General features: G+C 35.4%; 1 non-coding gene across 1 annotated transcript; it reads right to left on the bottom strand.

Annotated features, from left to right (window-relative positions):
- Positions 1-1,685: 1,685 nt before the first annotated feature.
- Positions 1,686-1,792, bottom strand: LOC117312290 (U6 spliceosomal RNA). The gene has a single exon (XR_004526546.1). It is a non-coding gene; the product is annotated as a U6 spliceosomal RNA (small nuclear RNA).
- Between the last annotated feature and the right edge of the window lie 4,294 nt (positions 1,793-6,086).

The raw sequence follows: 6,086 nt of genomic DNA, 5'->3' as shown, positions 1-6,086 counted from the left end.
TAATTGTTACATCTTCTTCTTGGATTGATCCCTTGATCATTATGTAGTGTCCTTCTTTGTCTCTTGTAACATTCTTTATTTTAGAGTCTATTTTGTCTGATGTGATTATTGCTACTCTGGCTATCTTTCAATTTCAGTTTGCATGGAATAGCTTTTTCCATTCCTTCACTGTCAGTCTGTATGTGTCCCTAGATCTGAAGTCTGTCTCTCATAGAGAGCATATATACAGCTCGTGTTTTTGTATCCATTCAGCCAGTCCATGTCTGTTTTGGTTGGAGCATTTAATCCGTTTACATTTAAGGTCATTATTTTTATTTTTATTTTTTTTTATTTTTTTTATTTTTTTCAGTATGCGGGCCCCTCACTGTTGTGGCCTCTCCCGTTGCGGAGCACAGGCTCCGGACACGCAGGCTCAGCGGCCATGGCTCACGGGCCTAGCTGCTCCGTGGTATGTGGGATCTTCCTGGACCGGGGCACGAACCTGTGTCCCCTGCATCGGCAGGCAGACTCTCAACCACTGCGCCACCAGGGACGCCCCTAAGGTCATTATTGATATGTATGTTCCTATTGACATTTTCTTAATTGCTTTGGATTTATTTTTGAAGGTCTTTTTTCTTCCTCTTTTGTTCTCTTCTTCTGTGATTTGATGTCTATCTTTAGTGAAGTGTTTGGATTGCTTTTTCTTTTTTGTGTGTGTATCTATTGTAGGTTTTTGGTTTGTGGTTCCCATGAGGCTTTGATATAGCAGTCTATATATAAACAAGATTGTTTTAAGTTGCTGGTCTTTTAATTTCAAATGCCTTTCCAATATCCTGTATTTGTACTCTCCTCATGATTGCTGGGTTTGATAACAAATTTCTTTGTGTATGATTTCCTACCTTTATCTTTTCCTTTACCGGTGGGCTTCCCCATTTGTAATTTTCTTGATTCTATTTGTGGCCTTTTCTTTTCTACCTAGAGAAGTTCCTTCAGGGTTTGTTGTAATTCTGGTTTGATGTTGCTGCATTCTCTTAGCTTTTGCTTGTCTGTAAAACTTCTGATTTCTCCTTTGAATTTGAACGAGAGTCTTGCTGGGTAGAGTATTCTTGGTTGTAGCTTTTTCCCTTTCATCACTTTAAATATGTCATGCCACTCCCTTTTGGCCTGCAGAGTTTTTGCTGAAAAATCAGCTGATAACCTTATGTGGGTTCTCTTGTATGTTATTTGTTGCTTTTCCCTTGTTGCTGTTATTTTTTTTTTAATTTTTATTTTTTAATAAAATTTTTATTTTTAATTTTTATCAGTTTTATTATTACGTGTCTCAGCATGTTCCTCCTTGGGTTTATCTTTTATGGGACTCTCTGTGCTTCCTGGACTTGATTGAGTGTTTTCTTTTTCATGTTAGGGAAGTTTTTGGCTATAATCTCTTCAAATATTTTCTCAGTCCCTTTTGCTCTCTCTTCTCCTTCTGGGACCCCTATAATGCGAATGTTCGTGTGTTTAATTTTGTCCCAGAGGTCTCTGAGGCTGTCTTCATTTCTTTTCATTCTTTTTTTCTGTTCTGTGGCAGTGATTTTCACCATTCTGTCTTCCAGCTCACTTATTCATTCTTCTGCCTTAGTTATTTTGCTATTGATTCCTTCTAGTGTATTTTTCATTCCAGTTATTGTATTGTTCATCTCTGTTCTTTAAACCTTCTCTTTGTTAAAAATATTGAACACTTCACGAATTTGCATGTCATCCTTGTGCAGGGACCATGCTAATCTTCTCTGTATTGTTCCAATTTTAGTATATGTACTGCTGAAGTGACCACATCTGTTCCTTTTGTCTTTTCTTGCTCTTTTCATTTGTTGTTTGACTTTCTTTAGTGGTTACATTTATATTTATTTCTCTTTGTCTTTTTTGTATTTACTGTAGGTTTTTGCTTTGTGGTTACTGTGAGGCTTACATATAATAACTTACACTCTGTTTTAAGTTGATAACAACTTAAGTGTGTTCCCACTTTAAAATCAACATTTTTACTTACTGTCCCCCTACATGTTTTATGTTTTTGATGTCATATTTTTACATCTGTTTATTTTGTGTATCCCGTAACTAATTATTGTAAACATAGTTACATTTACTACTTTTGTCTTTTAACCTTTACACTAGCTTTATAAGTAATTAATTATTACCTTTACTATATGTTTACTTTTCTAGTGAGATTTATTCTTTCATATGTGATCTTGTTACTAATTAACTCCCTTTTGAGTCTGTTTTTTCACCTATAAAATGGTATGATGATGTCTTCATCATAGGAGCTAAATTTATGTATGAAATGTATGTGAGGCTGCTTTGTAAATTATCAGCTACTTTATAAGTTTATTGTAAAATGGAAATATCCTTTCATGTCCAGTTTTTGTCACCTTGCCTTTCTGTTTATCTAGTAATCACATATGCGTATAGATGGCACTGAGAAGATTGCTTTAAAATTACTTATTATATCGTTTTATTAATATATATTATATTTATTATTACCTATTTTATTGTTTTACTACTATATGAATGTTTGACTTCTATGTAGAATTTATTTATAGTTTGACATCATTTAGTAATTATCCAGAGACACAGACATGGTTTACTGTTACTTTTTTATGACTAGATCTATTAGTAAAGGGAGTAAGCCTCACCATATCCATTACTCTGTGCGGATGCTATGATTAACTCATCCATGACTTTATAAAGAGCTAGCCGTGGATTCCCAGTGTAAGAATATTTGCTTTAGGTTTTTTACCTCAACCTTCTGGTTTTAATTTGATTCAGTCTGAGAAAGGCAAAGTAAATCAAGGACAGAGCAGGCCTGCTTTGTGAGTTTGGATTGAAAAAATGAGAAATTCAGCCTAGACACTTACCAGTGGGGATATGTGATGTAATCAATAAAATGGTGAAGGGTTTGGATTTGTTCAGTACCCCAAAGGAGTCCTCTTTAAAACTATAAATATGCATTAACTTAGATTCCCCTATCTAGTCCACCAAATATGAAACCAGGAAGTAATTTTTTCTAATACTTTTCTGATTATAGCAGTAATATGTGAGGTGGAAGAAATCTAGAAAGTACACTTGAGCTCAGTAAAGAAAACAAAAACCCTATGACACCACTTCATAGAGATCACTGTTGTTATTTATAACCATAATCACTGTGAATAGCCTTAAAAGCTTTGTTTTGTGTGTGTTTATACCTATATCTAGATTTCATATGTAGTTGTGTATATAACTTTTGATTTGCAAAATTGAAATCATAGTGTTTTTATTACCTTAATTAAAAATATTTCCTCATTGTCACATGTATGTGAAATATTCACTATTTAGATGAACCATAATTTATCTGTGCCCTATTTTTGGACATTCTAAGTTGGCCCCCAGTTTTTGCTCTTATATGTAATGGGGGAATGAAAACAATCTTATATGTAAAAATTGGTATGAAATTTGCTAATTATTTTATGTGGATAGGACCTAAAAATGGAATGTCTCGGTCAAAGTTACCTATAGTTTTAAGGATTTTTGAAACATATGCCAGATGTTGTCCATAAGAGTCCAATGAGAGCTCCCATTGCCATACCACTTCACCATTGTCTTACCAGCTCACCAGGTACTGTTTACTTTATGCACTGACTACAAATTATGTTCCTCTCACTATCCCAGCCTTAGTTAAAGCCTCATCATTTCTTCACAGGTTCAATTCAACAGCCTCTAGTCTTGACTCCAAAGCATTCTCCATGTTTACATGATCTTTCTCAACCAGGAATCTTATCACATCAATGGCTTCTCTATAGTCTGTATGTGAACCTGCATATTCCAGCATGTGTGCAGAGCTTGTGGTTGCACTGCCACAACCTCTCTAGCCTCATCTGTAGATACTTGCCCACTTACAGTCTTGCCTTCAGTCCTCTTAAATTATGGTGGAAGCATTCTGATCTGAGACATGATTTTTTAATAAAAAATATTGGTTAAAATAGGGAGACATAAAAGTGATATAGTAAAAATGTTTATTATAACTTAAAACATATGTTCACATTTGTTCATCAGTCTTTTGATGTAGGGCCAAAGCCTTTCCCTTGAATGCGGCTCCACTCATCAAAGTACCTCATCAGTTTTCTTGTGTAACCACACCCATAATATGTCACTTATGAGTTCCAGTTTGAGTTTCTTTCAAGTAGAATGAATAAAAGAGCAGAATCTGGTAGGTTGTTATGATGTATCTTCCAGTCTTTTATGGCTATCTCACTCACTTGTAATTTGACAGTAATTTTATGGCAGCTAGTTTTTTTGAGTCTTTCCAAAGGATTCAACCTAGTTTTCTTAGAAACAATAACTCTTTTGATTCACACTCATATTTCATTGGCTTATATAATATTTAATTAAATTACACAATGTTTAATTAAGTTAATTAGATTCTAAGGCCAAGCATAACTGACATATACATGCTGGGAACCAATATAAATGACCCTTAGCGAGCATATCCCTCAACTGGGGGGAGGCATCAAGTGCCCTGGTCTACTGGAGAGAAACCATCAGTATTGGGCTTGAGTGTCAGTATGCCTTTCAGAGAGGATGGAGAGTGTTAATTCAGGAATGAGTTCAGTAGAAGTCAGTGAAAGAAGTTTTTCACTGACAGTTTTTCACTGTGTTTACAGCTCCTTAAGTTAGTCATAGCCTCTCCCTTCTTTATTTTTGGCCTGTTATTTGCTCTCAGATCCTTACAAATTGAATTTTGGTATCATGACTTCTTCCAGAAACCTTTTCTTCATAGACCCTCCCCTTCCAGATAGTTGTTCCCCCTGTTTTCTCACTTAGTGCCCCATGCTATAGGTTAAAGTATCCCTATATTCAACTGTGAGCCCAGTGAGACCAGGGACATGTCATTTATCTCTGATTCCATGGTCTTGACTTTTAGAAAGTATTGGATAAGTGAATTTGATTTTGCTTTTTCAGGAAGGTGGGGCAAGTTGAAAAATATAATTACATATCCTCATTATTAAGATATGTTTAATGTTTCTGAAATTTGAATAGGACTTATAATAAATGTGTTTGTTTATAACCTCAGTAGCTGTTATTGAATTGATGGTGTATCTTAAACATCAAAGCAAAGAAACTGGGTTAAAAAAGCGAGATCACTTCAGGGACAACAATATTCTTCCATAACCACCCCTCCATGCTGCTGTCAGAATCTCTGTTCTGGGCCAATGCAGCATTTCTTTTTGATGTCTAAGTTCTAAGCGTGGCTCAAGGTGGGGATCCTGTGCAGCCCGTGGGTGAGAACACAAAGACTGGAGTCAGAGTGCCTGGGTTCAGATCTTGGCCCTGCCTCATACTCTGCACCCTCGGACAAGTCAGGGCCTCCCTTTTCTCACCTATAAAATGGAGAAATTCATAACTTTTAAATGATCCATAAAAGCCACTTAGAGCTGCTTGGCACATTCTGTGCCTTCAAGATAAGTTAATGGTTGCTATTGCTATTTTTGTGATACCAAAGAATTCATAAAAGTGATTCTATAAATAGTATAATCACAGAAGGATTTATAAAAATGCTTTCATAAATAGTAGCATCCCTTCTAATCCCTCACTGCAAGGAATTCAAAGAGGAAATACTAGGTGGGTAGATATTTGAATCTGGAATCTACCATTTACCAGCTGTAACATTCTGGACTATTTTCTTAACATCTCTTAGTCTTGATTTCTCTGCCTGTAAAATAGAGATAATGACAATGCAAGACTCAGCAGGTTATTATGGATATTAAATTATAGGATGAATGTAAAATATGGCTCTTGGAAGATAATAACTGCTTGATAAATGGTATCTATCTCTGGCAGTTATAATCAGTCACAGATTTGGTATGCAAAATAGAACTTTATTTGTTTATAACTGAATTTTCTCACCTCTTGAGCCTCCATTTTCTCCCTTGGCAGGAAATGAAATTTTGCCAATTTAATGGTAAATTCAGAGACTTCCAGACACTTCCCCTCAATCTCTAGTTTGAGTAGATATTTAGTTGATTTGGGATTCTTTCCTTTTGCCTCTTACTTTACTTCTCCCTTAGGGTGAGGTTCTGGGGATTAGGTGTTATTCT

This window comes from Tursiops truncatus, chromosome 4 (genome assembly GCF_011762595.2).
Source record: "Tursiops truncatus isolate mTurTru1 chromosome 4, mTurTru1.mat.Y, whole genome shotgun sequence".
In the NCBI taxonomy this organism is placed as follows: Eukaryota; Metazoa; Chordata; class Mammalia; order Artiodactyla; family Delphinidae; genus Tursiops; species Tursiops truncatus.
Note: the sequence above shows the minus strand (reverse complement) of the source record. Positions and strands in the feature narration are given on the sequence as shown.